Source organism: Peromyscus maniculatus, chromosome X, assembly GCF_049852395.1.
Source record: "Peromyscus maniculatus bairdii isolate BWxNUB_F1_BW_parent chromosome X, HU_Pman_BW_mat_3.1, whole genome shotgun sequence".
In the NCBI taxonomy this organism is placed as follows: Eukaryota; Metazoa; Chordata; class Mammalia; order Rodentia; family Cricetidae; genus Peromyscus; species Peromyscus maniculatus.
Window position 1 is genome coordinate 95,775,316 of NC_134875.1, and position 21,813 is coordinate 95,797,128.

Consider the following 21,813-nt stretch of genomic DNA (forward strand, 5'->3'; position numbering starts at 1 on the left):
TTTTATCCATACACTTTTCCTTCCACCAAATAATGGCTGGATATTTTCATGTATTAAGAATTGTTCTTGGCAGGCTAAAGCTTCCAGCCTCGCCCCCACCCCCATAAGTCCATTTCTAAATCCTCAAAACTTTGAATATGCTTTGTTACCTAGCTGTATTGAATAAGATTTCTGGTAGAATTGAAGCTGCTAATTAATTACTTGACTTAAAAATAGAAATATTATTCTAGGTTATGTATATGAGCTCAATGTCATCATAAAAATGCTTATGAGTTGAAAAATAATGTGACTCTGGAAGAACAAACTCTACCTAAAATTTCTGACTTTGAAGGACATAAGCCAAAGAAAACAGGTAGACCCTGGAAGCTGGAAAATAATAGATTCCTCTAGAATATAAAGAAGGAATATAACTCTGGAAATACCCTGAAATTAGCCCATAGAGATCACTATGAGTCTTATGATGTCTACAAATGTAAGATGATACATTTGGTTTGCTTAAATAAATGATATTTGGATCACTGTATCATAAAGTAAAATGAAATAAACAGCTTGTAGGTATTGGTCATTAGAGCTATAATGTCATCAAAAGAAATTCAGCCTTCATAACTCAAATAAGAGAAATATATCTTCCTAAGTAATATAAGCCAAATTCAACAAGCTAAAATAGTATGGAACATGTTACAATAGAGAATATTTGCCTAGAAGAGGCTTTTTATCTAGTCCTGTATACTGATTAAAAGTTAAACTTACAAAGATCAGTTTTAGATGATGTGCTGCACAAACACATGATCAAACAACAAGTATTACAAAATATGTATGATGTTTCATAACTCAGAAGACCTTATTTAATTGTGGAGAGTAAACATCTTTTTCTTTCCCTTTTTTATTTTGGTTTTGATGACCATTTTGAAATCTTATATATGAGACAAAGGGAGAGAAAACTAAAAAATAATTAAATTTAAAAAGTCATCTCCTAGAGGTGAGAACCCGGGTCCAACCCGGACCTCATCCCTGGGCACCAGCCACTCCGGGGAGGCCTGCCCAGCTTGGCGCCAGGTTCTGCCCACCGGGCAGCTCCCCTTCTAGCCCCACCGGGAGGGATCCCCTTTTCCAAGCCCCCGGCAGCCCCTGCAGCCTCCGCGCCCTGCCCCCATGCCCATCTGCCCAAGACCCCAGCCACTTCCTGAGACTTAGAGACCGGCCCCCTACTCCCAGCCTGCCCCCGACTTCCCTTCTGGACCAGAGGTGAGTGCCTGGGTCCAGCCCGGACCCCATCCCTGGGCACCAGCCACTCCGGGAGGACCTGCCCAACTTGGCACCAGGTTGTGGCCACCGGACAGCTCCCCTTCTAGCCCCACCGGGAGGGATCCCCTTTTCCGGCCCCCCCGGAAGCCCCTGCAATCTCCGCGCCCTGCTCCCACGCCCATCTGCCCAAGACCCCAGCCACTTCCTGAGACTTAGAGACCGGCCCCCAGCTCCCAGCCTGTCCCTGACTGCCATTCTGGACCAGAGCTTGCCACTGACTTCCCTTCTGGACCAAAGAGTTGGACAAGAGAACTCCCTTTTGGACAAGAGAGAGAGTCTTCCTGAATCTGTCAGCTCTTTGTGAAACAAGTACACTGATAAGACCAAGAAGGAACCACAAGGAGATGGGCAGACATCAAGGCAGAAGTACATACAGCAAAATGAAGAGCAATACAGCATCACCAGAACCTAGCTCGCCTCCAACATCTAGACCTGAACACCAAAAATTGGAAGAAGCAGAAGAAAGTAGCCTTATGAGTAACTTCATGAAGAAGGTAGAGGATTGTGTAGAGGAAAAGACAAGAAAATTGGAAGAACGCTGTAAACAACTAGAGGAAAGGGCAAACAAATTAGAAGAAAACAATAAAGCCCTCCAAGAAAACAATAAAGTCCTGGAAGAAAACATTAAAGTCCTGGAAGAAAACAATAAAGCACTGAAAAAAAATCATGAAAAAGCAATGAAACAAACAAAGGAAACAGTCCAAGAACTGAAAAGGGAAATTGAAAAAATAAAAAAAGACACAAACAGAGGGAATGCTGGAAATAGAAAACCTGAGTAAAAGATCAGGAACTTCGGATGCAAGTATAACCAACAGAATGTAAGAGATGGAAGAGAGGATTTCTGGCATTGAAGATACAGTAGAAGAAATAGTTCCATCAGTCGAAGGAAACACTAAAGCCAACAAAGTCATGAACCAAAATGTCCAAGAAATCTGGGACAACATAAAAAGACCAAACCTACGAATTATAGGGATAGAAGAAGGTGAAGAATACCAACTCAAAGGCACAGAAAATATATTCAACAAAATTATAGAAGAAAACTTTCCCAACTTAAAGAAGGAAATGCCTATGAAGATATAAGAAGCCTATAGAACACCAAACAGACTAGACCCCCAAAAAAAGTCCCCTCGACACATAATAATTAAACAACTAAATGTACAGAATAAAGAAAGAATATTAAGAGCAGCCAAGGAAAAAAGGCCAAGTGACCTATAAAGGTAAACCCATCAGAATAACACCCGATTTCTCAATGGAGACTTTGAAAGCCAGAAGGAACTGGACAGATGTAATGCAGACACTAAGAGACCATGGATGTCAACCCAGACTAATATACCCAGCAAAACTTTCAATCATCATAGACGGAAGGAACAAGACATTCGAAGACAAAGCCAGATTTAAACAATACCTATCCACAAACCCAGCCCTACAGAAAGCACTAGAAGGAAAATTCCAACCGAGGGAAGTCAGATACACACTTGAAAACACAGGCAATAGATAAAGCCACAACAGTAAACCCCAAAGAAGAGAAGTACACACACACTACCACCAAAAATAACAGGGATGAAGAATCACTGGTCATTAATATCCCTTAATATCAACGGACTTAATTCACCTATAAAAAGACATAGACTTACAGAATGGATACGAAAGCAGGACCCATCTTTCTGCTGCATACAAGAAACACATCTCAAATTCAAAGACAGACACTACCTAAGAATAAAAGGCTGGGAAAAGACTTTTCAATCAAATGGTCTTAAGAAACAAGCAGGGGTAGCCATCCTGATATCCAACAAAATAGACTTCAAACTAAAATCAATCAAAAGAGATCAAGAAGGACATTATATCCTTGTCACAGGAAAGATCGACCAAGATGAAGTTTCAATTCTGAACATATATGCCCCAAACACAAGGGCACCCACATATGTAAAAGAAACATTACTAAAGCTTAAACCACATATAAAACCCCACACATTAATAGTGGGAGATCTCAACACCCCACTTTCACCACTGGACAGATCTCCCAAATAGAAACTTAACAGAGAAATAAAGGATTTAACTGATATCATGACCCAATTGGACCTAATAGATATCTACAGAACATTCCATCCTAACAAGAAAGAATATACTTTCTTCTCAGCACCCCATGGAACTTTCTCTAAAATCAACCACATACTTGGGCACAAAGTAAATCTCAACAGATACAAAACAATCAGAATAACGTCCTGTGTTCTATCAGACCACCATGGTTTAAAGCTAGATTTCAACAACAACAAAAACTACAGAAAACCTACAACCTCATGGAAACTGAATAATGCTCAACTGAATCACCAATGGGTTAAGGAAGAAATAAAGAAAGAAATTAAAGACTTCCTAAAGATCAATGAAAATGAAGACACCACATACCCAAACTTATGGGACACTATGAAAGCAGTGTTAAGAGGGAAATTCATAGCACTAAATGCCCACATAAAGAAGTTGGAGAAATCGCACACTAATGAATTAACAGCACATCTGAAAGCTCTAGAACAAGAAGAAGCAAAGTCTCCCAGGAAGAATAGACGCCAGGAAATTATCAAAGTGAGAGGTGAAATTAATAAATTAGAAACTAAGAGAATAATACAAAAAATAATGAAACAAAGAGTTGGTTCTTTGAGAAAATCAATAAGATAGACAAGCCCTTATCCAAACTAACCAAAAGACAGAAAGAGAGAATCCAAATCAACAAAATCAGAAATGAAAAGGGGGACATAACAACAGACATTGAGGAAATCCAGAGAATTATAAGGTCATATTTCAAAAACCTCTACTCCACAAAACTGGAAAACCTAAAAGAAATGGACATTTTTCTGGATAGATACCACATACATAAGTTGAATCAAGACCAGATAAACTATTTAAATAGTCCAATAACCCCTAAGGAAATAGAAACAGTCATTAAAGGTCTCCCAACCAAAAAAAGCCCAGGACCAGATGGTTTCAGCACAGAATTCTACCAGATCTTCAAAGAAGAGTTAATACCAATACTCTCTAAATTGTTCCACATAATAGAAACAGAAGGAACATTACCAAACTCCTTTTATGAGGCTACAATTACCCTGATTCCTAAACCAAACAAGGATGCAACAAAGAAAGAGAACTACAGACCGATCTCACTCATGAACATTGATGCAAAAATACTCAATAAAATACTGGCAAACAGACTCCAAGAACACATCAGAACAATTATCCACCATGATCAAGTAGGCTTCATCCCAGGGATGCAAGGGTGGTTCAACATATGAAAGTCCATCAATGTAATATACAATATAAACAAACTCAAAGAAAAAAACCACATGATCATCTCACTAGATGCAGAAAAGGCATTTGACAAAATCTAACACCCCTTCATGATAAAAGTCTTGGAGCGATCAGGAATACAGGGAACATACCTAAACATAATAAAGGCAATATATAGCAAACCAACAGCCAACATCAAATTAAATGGAGAGAAACTCAAAGCAATTCCACTAAAATCAGGAATGAGAGAAGGCTGTCCACTCTCCCCATACTTATTCAATATAGTACTTGAAGTTCTAGCCAGAGCAATAAGACAACATAAGGAGATTAAGGGGATTCAAATTGGAAAGGAAGAAGTCAAGCTTTCCCTATTTGCAGACGACATGATAGTATACTTGAGTGACCCCAAAGATTCCACCCAGGAATTGATAAAGCTTATAAACACCTTCAGCAACATAGCAGGATACAAGATCAACTCAAAAAAATCAGTAGCCCTCCTATATACAATGGACAAAGAAGCTGAGAAGGCAATTAGAGATACATCACCCTTTACAATAGCCAAAAATGACATAAAATACCTTGGGGTAACACTAACCAAGCAAGTGAAGGACCTATATGACAAGAACTTTAAGTCCCTGAAAAAAGAAATTGAAGAAGATCTCAGAAAATGGAAAGATCTCCCATGCTCATGGATAGGCAGGGTTAACATAGTAAAAATGGCAATCTTACCAAAAGCAATTTACAGATTCAATGCAATCCCCATCAAAATACCAACACAATTCTTCACAGATCTGGAAAGAACAATACTCAACTTCATATGGAAAAACAAAAAACCCAGGATAGCTAAAAGAAACCTGTACAATAAAACAACTTCTGGAGGCATCACAATCCCGACTTCAAGCTCTACTATAGAGCTACAGTAATAAAAACAGCCTGGTATTGGCATAAAAACCGACATGTGGACCAATGGAATCGAATTGAAGACCCTGACATTAACTCACACACCTATGGACATATAATTTTTGACAAAGAAGCCAAAAGTGTACAATGGAAAAAAGAAAGCATCTTCAACAAATGGTGCTGGCATAACTGGATATCAGCGTGTAGAAGGCTGCAAATAGATCCATATCTGTCACCGTGCACAAAACTTAAGTCCAAGTGGATCAAAGACCTCAACATAAATCCAGCTACTCTGAACCTGCTAGAAGAGAAAGTAGGAAATAGTCTTGAACGCCTTGGCATAGGAGTTCACTTCCTAAATATAACACTAGTAGCACAGACACTGAGACAAACAATCAATCAATGGGACCTCTTGAAACTGAGAAGCTTTTGTAGAGCAAAGGATATGGTCAACAAGGCAAAGCGACAGCCTATAGAATGGGAAAAGATCTTCACCAACCCCACATCTGACAGAGGACTGATATCCAGAATATATAAGGAACTCAAGAAATTAGACATCAAAATGCCCAACAGTCCAATTAAGAAATGGGCTTTAGAACTAAACAGAGAATTCTCAACAGAGGAATCCCAAATGGCTGAAAGACATTTAAGGAATTGCTCAACTTCCCTAATCATCAGGGAAATGCAAATCAAGACAACTCTGAGATGCTGGACCCATACAGGCTTGTCTGTTAACCATTTTAAAGGTAGAGCTGTTGGTGTCTTTGGAAGATCATCAGTTATTGTGCCCTGTTCTTGTATAATATGGATGGCTGGTGACCACTCATTAGAACAATATCTTCTAATATTTCTCTCAGTAACATGTGCTAGTTTATGATTTGTTTCTGAGATTGGAGGGATGTTAATCTGAGTATTCCATTGTTGCAACAAGTCTCGACCCCACAGGTTCATAGTTATATTAGCCACATATGGTTTTAATTTTCCTCTCTGTCCTTCTGGACCTATACATTCGAGCCATCTTGCACTCTGTTTCACCTGAGATAATGTCCCAATTCCTAACAGTTGAACGTTTACCTCCTGAAGAGGCCAAGTTGGATGCCAAAATTCTGGTGCTATTATGGTAACGTCCGCACCTGTGTCTACCAGACCAGACAACAAAACACCATTTATTTTTATCGTTAATTTTGGTCTTTGTTCATTAATAGAAGTTTGCCAAAAAATTTTCTTTATGTTTTCTCCTGAATTTTCTATTCTCTCTGTTTCATCATCCTGACCAGCATGATTTATTCCAATAGGCATTTGGTTATTTAATCGCTCTCCAGAGCAGGCATTTCCTCTATGGCTGCCGGAAAGGTTTGAACTGGATTTGCACTGGGGGCCTGCCTGAGGCCCCTCTGGGAGTTTCCCGAAGACTGAGGCAAAGGATTACCCTGTCTGTCTTTTGTTGATCTACATTCGTTGGTCCAGTGTTTTCCCTTACCACACCTTCTGCATACTCCAGAAGGAAGGGGCATTCTGTTGCCATTGTTCCTTGAAGAAACATTGTTTCTGGAAATGACCTGTCTACAGTCCCTTTTCAAATGTCCTTGCTTTCCACATCCAAAACATCTAACACTCCTCAAACCTTTTGAAATTACTTCTCCTACCCATGTATCATCATGCTCATCAGCTTCAACATTAATTGTTTCTCTAATCCAATCTTCCATAGGTGCAGATCTTGCCCTTAATGGCCTGATTATTCTTTTGCATGCTGCATTCGCATTCTCAAAGGCCAAAGATTCAATTATTGCCTTACCAGCTTCTGAATCCGAGACCGTTCTCTTTACTGCTGAAGCCAGTCTTTGTAAAAAATCTGTAAAAGACTCTTTTGGGCCTTGCTTCACCTTTGTAAATGACTCAGATTTTTTTCCTGGTTCCTCAACTTTGTCCCATGCATTCAAGGCTGCCGTTCGACATAAAATTAGGGTTTGGACATCATATAAACATTGTGCTTGTGCTGAAGCATATTGGCCTTCGCCCATAAGCTGATCCTGGCAAACTTGTACTCCTTTATCCCTCCATTGTTTTTCTATGTTTTTAGCCTCCTCCTTAAACCAAGTCAGAAATTGAAGTCTCTGGCTGGGTTCCAGAACACCTTGTGCGAGGTCCCGCCAGTCCTGTGGTACTATCCTATTATATGTTGACCAAGTGTTTAACATTTGCTTTACATATGGGGAATGCATGCCATAAGATACTATTGCCTCCTTAAACCTTTTTAAATCCAACATTTCAATTGGAGCCCAAGTATTTTGTGTAGCCATTTGATCAGGCATCTGCTGTACTGTTACAGGATAAATTAAGGGTGACTGTGTGAAAACAGGCTTTCTTTCTGCAACCTTATGATCCCGACTTGAAACAACTTCACTGTTAATTTCTTCTGTCTGAATTTTTACAGGTTTAACAAGTTCTTCTAACGCTGATTTGTCAAATACCTGTTTAGGTATTTATTACTTGTATATATTGTATATAGTTATTGTACTTTTGTATATAGTTTTTCTTTTGTTAGTTATAACCTTTTGCTTTTTTTCTTTTTATTAAAATAGAAAAGGGGAAATGTGGTGGTAATCTAATTGTACTGAATTATTGTTTTGATTGTATGTTAATAAATAAAGTTGTCCGGGGGTCAGAGCTATTAGAGCCATAGCAAGAGCTGGGCGGTGGTGGCACATGCCTTTAATCCCATAGATATCTGTGTGTTCAGGTTCAGAGCTATTAGAGCCATAGCAAGAGTGTGGCGGTGGCGGCACACGCCTTTAATCCCATAAGATCTCTGTGTGTTCAGGGATACAGCCAGCATTGGAGACATATGCCTTTAAGACCTAGGGGGCTGTACATTTAGACAGTGACGAGGCAGTCATGTGTTTGGGTTTACAACCAATGAGAAGGCAGAACAACATACTTTAAAAATACGAACCGACAGGAAGTAGGTCTCTTTTCGCGAAGCTGGGACAGCAGGAGGAAGGGTGAGATTTTAGCTCTGAGCTCTGACTTCTCGGCTTTCTCTTTTACATTGTTTCTGTGTTTCTTATTTAATAAGACAGTTGGTTACATCTACACTGAGATACCACCTTATGCCTGTCAGAGTGGCTAAGATCAAAAACACTGAAGACACTTTATGCTGGAGAGGATGTGGAACTAGGGGAACTCTCCTCCACTGCTGGTGGGAATGCAAGCTTTTACAACCACTTTGGAAGTCAATATGGCGCTTTCTTAGAAAATTGGGAATCAATCTCCCCCAAGATCCAGCTATACCACTCCTGGGCATATACCCAAGAAATGCTCAATCATACCACAAGAGCACTTGCTCAGCTATGTTCATATCAGCATTGTTTGTAATAGCCAAAACCTGGAAACAACCTAGATGCCCTTCAACTGAAGAATGGATAAATAAATTGTGGCACATATACACAATGGAATACTACTCAGCAGAGAAAAACAATGACATCATGAGGTTTGCAGGCAAATGGATGGATCTAGAAAAAATCATCCTCAGTGAGGTAACCCAGACTCAGAAAGACAAATATGGTATGTACTCACTCATAGGAAGATGCTAGATGTGGAACAAGGATGACTAGACTGCTACTCACATCACCAGTGAGGCTACCTGGAAAACGGGACCCCAAAAAAAGACACGGAGAAATGGACGAGATCTACATGAATAGCCTGGTCATGAGTGGGAACAATGAAGGGCGACAGTCGAGGGAAAGAGTGGGAGATCCTAGCTGGATCAAGAAAAGAGAGGGAGAACAAGGAATAGGAGACCATGGTAAATGAAGACCACATGGGAAGGTGAGAAGGGGAGGAAGCAGAGAGCTAGGGAGGCCCACGGAGATCCACAAAGATACCCCCTGAAAAGACTGCTGGCAATGGTCGCGAGACGGCAGGAACTGACCTACTCTGGTGATGGGATGGCCAGACACCCAGATAGTGGTGCCATAAACCCCATCCAAGGACTGAGGAATCTGAAGGCAGACATCCATGGCTGGGCCCCTGGTGGAGCACTGGGAGTCTAATTAGTGAGTAAGAAGAGGGTTTATATGAGCGAGAATTGTTGAAGCCAAGGTTGGATAAAACACCAGGACAAATAACCAAATGAATGGAAGCACAGGATCTATGAACTGAAGGCTGAGGGGCCCCCAACTGGATCAGGCCACCTGAACGGGTGAGACAGTCATTTGGCTTGATCTGTTTGGGAGGCAGCTGTGCATTGGTGCCAGGTCCTGGGCTCGTTGCATGAGTTGGCTGTTTGAATCCTGGGACTTATGCAGGGACACTTGGCTCGGTCTGGGAGGGGGGAATGGACCTGCCTGGACTGAGTCTACCAGGTCAACCCCGGTCCTCGGGGGAGACCTTGATCTGGAGGAGGTGGGAATGGGGGGTGGGCTGGGGGGAGGGGTGGGTGAGAGGGGGAGAACAGGGGAATCTGTGGCTATTATGTTGAACTGAATGGTGTTGTAAAATAATAATAAAAAAAAAGTCATCTCCTTATTAAACAGTAAAACTCACAAAAAACTTGATTTAACATATCAAAACTTACTGGATGAAAAATCCCTCTAAGTTTGTTATGGAAAGTATACTACGAACCAAAGAACAATGCCAGATGGTCAGATATGCATCTGCCACTATGTGGCATCTCACTTAAAAATTGAAAAAAAATAATGTATTCTCACTAGACACATTGACTGAGGGCTAGTGCTGTGAGATAATGCTCTTGTACAAATAAAAGCTCTTGTTAATAAAACGCTGTATGGCCAGTAGCTAGGCAGGAAGTATAGGCGGGGCAAGCAGACAAGGAGAATTCTGGGAAGAGAAAGGCTGAATCAGGAGTTGCCAGCCAGACACAGAGGAAGTAAGATGACAAAACAGAACTGAGAAAAGATACCAAGCCACGTGGCTAAACAAAATTAAGAATTATGGGTTAATTTAAGTGTAAGAGCTGTCAGTAATAAGCCTGAGCTAATGGCCAAGCAGTTTTAATTAATATAAGCCTCTGTGTATTTACTTGGGGGATGCAAATGGAAGAGATTTGTCTTGACCTCTGGCCTGCCAGGACACAGAAAAACTTCTACTACAGGCTAGAGTTATAGTCTATCACTCATTGAAGATATGAATGCAAATTAAGTTGATACATCACTCTACTGACATCCTTACCTAATAGGTAAGGATCTATGAAATCATGAGTGCCTCAATTTTGTCCTTTTCTGGGGCCTAGAATTTCATCGTGTTCTATCTGAGATCAGTTATTTTTTCCTTGTATGATTTTAGTCTCTTTAGCAACTTCTGTACTTTCATCAGTCCCACAAATATATGTTTGTGACATGAAATACATGAATACTTGTCTCAAGAAATGGCATTTACCAAGGGCATTTTCCAGATACTTATAATGATTATACTTTCAGTAAAATATCCATTGTTTTATCTTTAGAACACAAAACTCACCTAGAAATGAAAGAAATACAACTTCTCAAAATATATTGAAGCATATGTAACTATAAATCAGAGCATTAATTTCCTTATATCATTTTGTAAATCTCTAAAATATTAAGTGATTATTGGATGAGTTTGTGTGAATGTATGTATAATAATGTATATGTGTAGTTAAAGTTTGCTAATGAAGATATCTATGGAACATAAGTTTTACCTAGATTTGAAAGGACAGTAAAATGATCATTGTGGTATTGGAATAAGAATTTTAGACACCTGAACTATAGTTATTATGTATAATATACAAATATCAAGCATAACATAACTGCTAGCATGCCTTGTTTACAACTCAAGCCAAATATAAATCAAAAGAAAAGTAAAGCACTGTCCTTTATTACATCTAATCCCTATATTTAAAGGCACTTAATGAATAATGACAAAATGTAGTAAAAACTGAAATTATTAGTTTTTTGTCACATTTATAATTAACATAAATAGCAGCAAATATTAAAAATAGAATATTATTGGAACAAGGTCCAAGAACAGAGTCATGTAAGGAAATTTTTGAGTGTTCATTAGTAAACTCCATGAAATCAAGACAAATGTCTTGTGACTTCAGTTTCTTCAAAAACACGAAATTGTTCTTGGAATGTGATTTTGTGTTCCTCTAGGTATAGTGCATAGGAATGAGTTTACTTCTAACTATTTGTTTTTATTGGCTATTGTTTGTTTATGTTCCTCTATAGAAATCATGTTTGTCACATACAGCTTATCCATCACGTGGCTTACCCTTGTGATTGTATATTTTACTCACATGACTTTTCTTAAACATCAGAGAACAAGATATCTGATGCTTTGAATAAAGTTGATTATTGGATGAGACTTTAATCCATCTCATTTATTGACTCCATTCTTCCAGGTCCCATCACCTCTAGAGCTGCGACAGAGTATCAAGTCCATTTTATCTGTAGCAATTCTAATTTATCAAAATACTACTCCATGGGAGGCCTTACCTTCTTGTAGGAGGGAATGGGGTGTGGGTTGGGAGGGGAAGGCTGGAGGAACATGAGGAGCGAAGAGGGGGATCTTTGTTATGTAAAATAAGTAAAATTATTTTCTTAATAAAAAGAAAAAGACTATAGATAATAAAATAATAATTATAACACTAAAAATACTGCTGTGTTTCAGACAATTATGTAAATGCCAGAAGAGATGAGTCAGTATAATGAACCTGAGAGTGTCATATTTCTCAAACTTAGAACTTTGAAAGAACATTGACTTCTTTCAGAGTAAACACTGAAGCAATGACTAAGTATTTTGCTGAATTGAAAAATAAATCAGAAAACAATACAGTTTGACACAACTTAGTTTTGAAAGTCAGCAAGAAGCCAATAGCTTGCTAACTCCTATAACATAAAGCTCCCTTCTGCCTTTCTCTTCTTTTCTTTTATTCTAATAATTCAACTGTATGGCAAGATATTTTCCCATTAAAAATAAGTAGAAAGTTTTTCTGTTTTCGTTATCCAGTAAAATTATAACAAAATACCACATATTGGGTGGTTTCAAGATCAGAAATTTATTTTATCACTGATTTGGAAGACTGATATCAAGGTGCATGCAGGGTTAGTTTTATACTAAATCTTCTCTTCTGAACACCTTAAAACTGCCTCTTTGACATATTAAACTATGAAACTTTTCACACAAGGTTGTACAAAAAGCAAACTAAAGAAAATGTCTGCCATTTCTTTTTTTTTTCACTAAAAGTAAAGGTTGTATTTAAAGATCAATTTTAAGTTACTTAAAACCAATTTCTTACTTAGCATTTCTTTTGCAATTGTGAATATGTTGGAAGAGGAGACTTTTTACTAAAATGAATCTAAATGATATTTTTTCCAGATACATGTTTTGAAAATCATTTAAAGACAGTTTCATAGTGTACTCTCCTAGATGACATCTTCCCTTTGATCAAGAAAAGTAATTTTTTAGAAGTCATTTTTAAACACTTGTTTCCTCAATGAAAAGGTATCTCTGTCTAATCTATTTTCTGTTTCTTGTCCCCTTCACCTTCCTTTTCCTTTTTAGAATTGTCATCACTTCTGATACAATTTTCCAATATTTGTGAGTTGTTATCAAAGGCAATTATTTCTTTTTATTGCAAACTATTTATGATTCACAATATTATACACTGTAGCTTGCAGAACTCAACTTCTATGCAAGTTCCATTATATATTTTTATTGCCTCAGTCATTTTTTTTTCTGTCTTCCTTTTAAATAAAAGGAATACAGTAAACTTAAATCTATAAGATTGGAAATATATATATGAAAGGTTTGTTTTGGGTATTCAATAACTAAATATCAAGCAAAAGACTCACAAATAAAACAAGCAAGAACAACAAAAAATAGGAGCCCAGCATGGTGGCTCATACCGAAAATACTCAAGATGTTGAGTCAAAAGGATTGCCATGAGTTCATTGACAGCTTGAGCTACATAGTCATTTACAGGCCAATGTATGATATAAAATTGAAAATCTCTCAAAACTCATATATATGAATTATATATAGATATATATTCACCTCCCCTCCCTTCCCTCCCAGAGTTCAACTGCAGCCATCACAGTAATAGTAGAAAACTTTCATACTCACTTTGACATTTTATCATTTTATAATATTACTGGAACTTTCTAGGTGTGGTTAATAATGTTGAAACCTCTTCTTTATATATAAACTTACTTTAGTGAGTTCAACTCTTCATCAAAATACTTCCTCTAATGAAATTCTACTCAGAAGGCTTAGTTATTTATTTGCTTCCCAGAGCCACAAATGAGGAAATGAGGCATAAATACTCAGGGCATTTGACATGCATCCATAACTCTGAGAAGTAGTAGAGTCAAAACAGTGATGAATCCCTTAAGTTCCAAACTAATTATCAATTCAGCTTTTACAAATATATATTTATACTTTAGGGAAACAATCTTCCTTTTCTGTCTGGGTCTGATGTTCTTTTTCTGTCTAAAACAACTAAAAAAGATAAACAGTACTGCAAATGATTTATAGACACTGGGTATCAGGCTGAGTAAAATATGAATTCTTAAAAGAAGGGAAAATGGTATAAGCTTCAGCTTACTATACATTAAGAGTTCTGAACTTCTGCACAGTTGTGGTAAGACTAGGAAGAACTAGGATTTCACTCTTGAGTGGAAGAGTTGAATCTAGGAGTCTGGAAAGTGCATGCATTCAAGTTCATGGTTGTTTTCATTACAGTAAAATTTTATGTCATCCATTATGTATTCTAGTCTTGAATATGTTGTCAGAGACAGCATGTGTTGGAATTGCTTGGTGTCACAAGATCTGCACATGTTTGTTCAGAGCTAAAGCTTCAGTGATGTGTAATGCGACTAAGAGTGTGCTACCAGAAACACTTCTGGTTCCATCAGCCTTTTCTTCTTAATTGATTCCTGCTTACTGCATTTTCAGAAAACATTTCCCAGTGGCCAAATATTTTGCAACCTATGCATCCAGTTATGTGACCTAGAGTTTAAGAAACTGAGTTCTGAAGGCCTTATTTCTAAATATAGTCACCTCAAAGAAGAGGATTTCACATATAATTTTGAAAGGATATAGTTTAGTCCAAGAAGATCTATCTTTGGCATGTCTTCCAAACAGAATCAATAACTACGTTTGATCTGACATGTTTTGTTAGGGGATGTTAATATAAAATCAAATTAGGAGAAAGATAAATTAGCTCCCTTGAATGCAAAGAATAACAATATTTACTGTATAATATAAAAGCTCTGTGTTCAGTAGACTCAACATTTCTTTCCTATGAATTTTCTATATGTGTATAAGTCATGATCAAATCACATTGTATGTAATTCTCAAAAACTTAACAAACATTATTTAAAATGTTTCATTTTTATTCTCTTTATGAAAGTTTTGATTTATTTTTGCATAATTTGTTTTGTTGTTATAAAATGTGTTCATTAATAAATTTCTACTCAGAAGTATTCTTGAACACATTGGCACAGGAGACTACTTCTTAAATGTAACACCAGTAGCACAGACACTGAGAACAACAGTTAATAAATGGGACCTCCTGAAACTGAGAAGCTTCTGTAAGGCAAAGGACATGGTAAATAAGACTGACAGGAGCCATAAGCCTAAGCGGCCCTTGACACACATGTTGCCATATTTTGGCTTCTTTCCTCTTTCTCCTCTTTCTTAGATATAGGCCTTGCTTAAGTCTCCATAGCATCAGAACCTCTTCTCACAAATACCAGAACCTCTTCTCAGATATCAGGTGAATGAGCTGCAGTTAGGCAATTAGGCAGTTAGACAAGAGTAGATAGATAACCCCCAGAGCAACATCCCCTGCTGGCTGAACAGCCCATAATTAAGCCCCTTCCTGCTTGCAACCCCCTTTGCCTACCTATATATGTATGCCTTGAGAGAAAAATAAAATTTTGGAGCTTGATCAGACATCCTGTCTTCCTCTCATTCTTTGTGTCTCTTGTTCCTCTCATTTGCCAGCCCTCCCTTTAGGTCCCCGTTGGGGACCCTGCTGAGAGGGAGGGCATAAGGCAAAATGACAGACTACAGAATGGGAAAAGATCTTCACTAACTCCACACCTGATAGAGGGCTGATCTCCAAAATATATAAAGAACTCAAGAAACTAGGCATCAAAATACTGAACAATCTGATTAAAAACTGGGGTGCAGAGCTAAACAGAGAATTCTCCACAGAAGAATCTCAAATGGCCCAAAGAGGGATGCATGGATCACACTGAGAAGGAGAAATAGAAGAAATCTCCATGAGTAAACGGGGGGGGGGTGTAAGGAGTAGGCAATGGAGGTTAGGGGATGAGAGATGAAATAGGATGGAGTGGGAGAGCAATGAAAGAGATACCATGATAGAGTGAGAAATCATGGGGATAGGGAGAAAATGGGTGCTAAGGAAGTTCCCAGGAATCCACAAGGAAGACGCCAATTTAGACTACTAGCAATAGAGGAGAGGGTGCCTGAACTGGCTTACCCCGGTAGTCAGATTGGTGAATACCCTGACTGTCATTATAGAGCCTTCATCCAGTAACTGATGCAGATGCAGAGATACACAGCCCAACACCAGGCCGAGCTCCAGGAATCCAGTCAAAGAGAGAGAAGAGGGATTCTGTGAGCAAGGGGTATCAAGATCATGATGGGGAAACCTACAGAGACAACCAAACCAAACTAGTGGGCACTCATGAACTTTAGACCAACAGCTGTGGAGCTTCCATGGGACTGGACTAGGCCCTCTGCATAGGGAGACAGTTTTGTAGCTTGATCTGCTTAAGGGGCACCCTGGCAGTAAGATCAGGATCTATCCCTGGTGCATGAGCTGGCTTTTTGAAGCCCACTACCTATGGTAGGACACCTTGCACAGCCTTGAGACAGGAGAGGGGCTTGGACCTGCCTCAACTGAATGTAAATGTACCAGGCACTGCTGACTCCCCAATGAAAAGCCTTACCTTCTTGTAGGAGGGGATGAGGGGTGGGTTGTGGGGGGAGCCTGGAGGGGTCGGGGGAGGGAAGAAGAGGATCTGTGATTGGTATGTAAAATGAATAAAATAATTTTCTTAATAAAAAATAAAAATCTACTTTTAATTACTCTTAATAACCAAAGGTTATAAAAGGAACCAAAGTCAAAACGATACGTTATATGAAAAGAATCAAACAGTAGACTTCTCATTGGAATAAATGCAATCAAGATGACATTAGAACAGCATCTTGAAAATAGTAAATGTAACAAGAACTTTAAACATTGATTTGTATATAAAATAAAGTAAACCTGAAGTAGGGAGAGAAAACTGGGAATGGGGCAAGGCATTGAACTCTTAATGCCCACCCCAAGTGTTATAATTCATCAAGGCCGCATCACCTCCCAAAATAATGCCACCAAATGTAGACCAGATGTTCAAAAACCTGAGAGTATGGGAGATATTCTCATTCACACCACCACAGGGCTAAATGTTAAAGATAGGGTAGAATATAGATGTTATGAAGGAAGAAATGTGAATTACTAGAATAGGAAGGGTTAAGAGGTAGAGGTGAGAAGCAGTGTAGATAGAGGTAGGCATTTGGGAGAGATAACTAACACTGAAGACCTCTGCAAAAAGTACAGGCACACATAATGTGTAAGCTTCCTAAAATAAAGAGTTTAAATGTAGTTACCCTATAATATTTGTGTAATTACTCTCTCATATACTTTACATTATTCAAAAACAAACCCCAGTAGTACGTCATACCTCTGTTCCAGTAGTTAGTCAATGATGTCACATATACTCTGAATATTATGAACTGTTGTCATATTGTCACTGCTTTTGGTTGCCCTCTAAAACTTCATGGTATGATCCTATTGCTTATGACAGCACATCACTGAATCATAGGAAATGGAAAAATCAAGCTGGTACCAACCTGGAAGTTTCAGCCCTATGAGCCATCTTCTAAAGTGCTTACAATTTCAATGAATACTATCAGGGAGTAAGCTAATTGACAGTCTTATGCAGCCCTGAAACCTGATATAATAAGACCTGGTAGGGGAAGATATGTCAACTGGTATGTGAGTGTCATGAATGTTATGAGTAAGCCAAATTTTCCTGATTTGATTTAAGACATGCTTTCTAAGATAAAAATGCATGTCTTATATCATTAACCAAGCCAAGAAACCATGGTTGGGTAGATCATAGGTCCTAAGGGAAAACTTACTCTAATTTTCTAAATTAATATAATATTAAACAGCCCTACTGGGTACTTATCTTTATATACATAGATTAGTATATCTCTCAGATCTCATTAGAGAAGTTTCGTTTTGCAGTTGATGACTATTAAATTCAGAGATCTACAACCAATTAGTCAAGGTGCAGAGAAAAAGAGACTTATGAGATCTCAGCCCTAAATGGGATATGTATATCATACTACTTCCTCCTGGGGATCAGGGATTATCACAGAAGTATGGGAGGGAAAATTGTAAGAGCCAGAGTCAGTGGGTGACTACAGCAAAATAATGTTTTTTTGACATGAGAGATCTATTGTACATACAAACTCACAGAGGCTGTAACAGCTTTGCACAAGATCTGCATGGGTCAAGCCAGACAACACTTAAGCATAGATAGGAAAGGAATTTATGACATTGTGCCCCTAGCTGAGGAGGTACTGATAATTGGATGCTGCTGATGGAGGGAGAACCAGCTTTCAAGAAAGCAGCACCTGAGAATATGTGCCTGTTGCAGTAGATAGCCCTCTATTCCTTCACATACTGGCCAGACAAAATGAACTCAATGTGTTTAAAATAAAAGAACAAGTACATGAAGTTGTTAAAGTATAGTGATAGGAGTATGTGTGAAGAATTGGAGCAGAGGGGATGGGGGGTGGGATGGATATGACAATTCATTTCTAAAACATAAGAAATAACTAAAATGTTATTCACATGACAAAGCTTACTTCAGAATATAATCATATGTTTAAACCTAAGATAATAACGATGCAAGGCTTTGTTCAAACCCTGTATTGTAATAAAATATATTACAAGCAAAACATAAGGACTGGGAGAGCAGGGTTTAAAGAGGCTGATATGTAGCTGAAGTAGGACATTTTTATCTTAAGAATAGTGATATGTTAAAGACATGTAGTATCATCCCCAAACAACCATTTAAATCTAACAACTATAATTATAAAGCCAAGAAAGAGAGTAAAATGAAAATTAAAAAGAGCTTAACCTCAAAAGAGGAACAAATAATTCATGGTTTTGTTTAATTTACTGTCTTACTGTTCTACTGCTGTGAAGAGACACTATGACCAAGGCAACTTATAAAAGAAAGTATTTAATTTGTGGCTTGCTTGATTAGTCCATGACCCTCATGGCAGGGATCATGGCAGCATGTAAGCAGGCATGGCTCTGGACCAGTAGTTGAGAACTTACATATGATCCATAGCAGCAGACAAACAGATGGAGATTGGACGTGGCTTGAGCTTTGAAACCTTAAAAACAACCCCAGTGACACATCTCCTCCATCAAAGCTACACCCTCTAATCCTTCTCAAACAGTTCCATCAACTGTGAACCAATAATTCAAATATATGAGCCTATCCGCAGCCATTCTCATCTGAACCACCATGTTTACATAGCTAAATAGGAGATGTAAACTCAACCATAATAGTTAATAATAATATAATGTATATTTCAAAACAAAGAACTGGTTTTAATTTATGCTTTAATTTCCTTTCCTAAAAACCTCATAGCACTTCATATAAATTACTGTTTCATATTCTAAGTATCAGAACTCTTCTGAAAATAGAAATGATAGGTGTTTTAGGAAAGTATTTTTCTGATTATTTTTTAAATTTTGTTACAACATAGAGAAACAAGATGAAAATAATACCAAGAAACAAAATCATATTGGGATGATCAATGGGATGAACATTGACAGCTGTGTACCTGCTTAGATAAAATATACCGGTAAAAAAAATCATAAGATGCCAGGCAGTGGTGGTAATCGCCTTTAGTCCCAGCACTCAGGAGGCAGAAGCAGGCAGATCTCTGTGAGTTTGAGGCCAGCCTGAGCTACAGAGTGAGTTGCAGGACAGGCTCCAAAGCTACAAAGAGAAACCCTGTCTCAAAAAAAAAAAAAAAAAACTCATAAGATAATTCTGTATTTTATCTACTTATTATCTACTAAATATATATCAAAATTTAAATTTCCTGATGATTTGCATTGGAGGTAGAGTGGACAGTAAACACATAAGAAAACAGAATGAAAATTTTAAGTTGTTTGAATATGTGGGCCATTAGCTTAGAACAAAGACAATGAAATACAGTAATGAAATATTTGAGGTCATAACATTGAGACAAAATCCTTTAAATATATGCTTACTGTGAATCTCATGACATACACATCATTTATATATCTAAATATTTATATGCATGTTAGTATGATGTGATCAAAAAAGTGATTATGAACTGAACAAGAATTTCTGTAATAGAATTATAGATCTCTGGAAGTGAGGAAGCAATAATGGCTTTGTGCCAGAGAGTCCATTTGAGGTTTCTCATTTAAATTTGGTGGCACACTTTGATAGGTACTTATGTAGACAAATGAGAATATGTCCATTGGTGGGAAACTGAGAATGGAATATATTCAGAGCCAAGCTTTTAAATAAGAAATGAATGACCTGAGTGTATTTATTACATAGGATAAAGCTCATAGAGTAGGATATAAAAATTCCCTCAAATGTGTGAAGTACTCTCTGTTTCATGATACTTAAGTAATATTAACTATATAAGTTAAAAGATTTCAGCATGAAATTTCCAAATGTGTATACATAGTGTTTTAATTGGTATTAATTTCACTTTTGGTCTCACCCACCATTGCCCTGTCCAGTATTGGAGCACAGGAAAGCTAGCAGAGATACCTTCCTTGGGCCTGGTGATGGAGAACAGCCAGGTACTCTTGGCCATCCTGTTCTATGGCATGTGGCTGGTCAGCAAGATGTAACTTGTTGGCTGTCATCACAGGCTACACTAGGCTGTTGAAGATGGCTTTTGCCAACCCCAAGGATGCTCTGAAATGTGTTGGCTTCCAGAACTACAGGAGTGATCCATACATGGATGGAGCACTGTCTCAGAGCCCACCAAAGTAACATGGAGAATACCTTTTCTGGGCTTTGTCCACTAGTTCCTTGGACTCAACTGTTTGATTGTCTGGTTATATTTCCTTTTCATCCTTATCATGCAGTATACACAGTGACCTACTTTGGCAAGCTGAACTCATGCATCTCCTCCACGGCCTATATTCTGACTCACTTTGCCTGTGTCTCCATGGCCCTTCAGATTCTCTGGGAAGTGGCCTGCCATCTGTGACTAGAAGCTAAAGCCTCTTCATCCACAACAGTGTGGGATGAGATCTGCGAAGACTGAACCAGGGAACTTGGTGTGCTACCTAGAATGGGGATAGCCTAAGGTCTTGGGTTCCTGGCCACCTACCACCTAGGTATTTGATTTGTGGTGTGTGTGTGTGTGTGTGTGTGTGTGTGTGTGTGTGTGTGTGTGTGTGTGTGTTTTAGCCTCTTGAGATCTTGGATGAAGTGTCTGATTAAACCTACTTACAGATGAGTTGTCAAAATTAATAGGAAACCCTTCCCCTTACTAAAGAGCCTTAAACGTATCAAATTCCCGATTGCCTCCTAAAAAAGAAAGGATAGAGAAATCTCCAACCCAGCCATCATCCCATTTAAGGATAACAATGAAAGTTTCTCAGACCTACTCAAGATTTTCTCCAAGCCTGGGCCCCATCTAGAGTACTTGGGTTTTCATGAAGAGAGTCCATTAAGGTAAGATGGTCTGAGCTCCCCTGTTCCCTGTTGACACCTTCCTGTCCTTTGCTCTGAATGCTTTAGTGCATGGTCAGGAGGGGTGAGAATGTTGAAAATCCAGCCTGTTTGTTCCAAGGCCTTAGTTTGTTCAAAGGGCTAACAGATAAGGATGAACTTTGATTGATGAACTGCAGAAAGGGAAGTTTGGGGTCCTCCAGCATCGGTGAAACTTGAAGATGTCAAATGTCCACCACTGTGGGAAAACTCAAATATATGCACAAGGTGTTCCTCCAGAATCCTTCTGAGACCTAGTTAGGTTTAGATATTAAACATCAATATGTGCCTTGTGAAAAAAATGCTAATTAATTTTTAGGTTGTTATTGTTACATATTAACTGTAAAAATTAATGAGTTAATTTTCAGACATTAATTTAAAGTATTTAGATTTTATACATCCTCACTATTATTAACATTTTCTTCTCTCTCTCTTCTCACTAGTCTTCATTTTTACCTAATTGTCCCAAATCTGC

The 21,813-nt window shown here is 38.3% G+C and overlaps 1 pseudogene; it reads left to right on the top strand.

The window, feature by feature from the left end:
• Positions 1–20,832, top strand: part of LOC102916355 (prostaglandin E synthase pseudogene) — a 51,308-nt pseudogene extending 30,476 nt beyond the window's left edge.
• Positions 20,833–21,813: the final 981 nt, after the last annotated feature.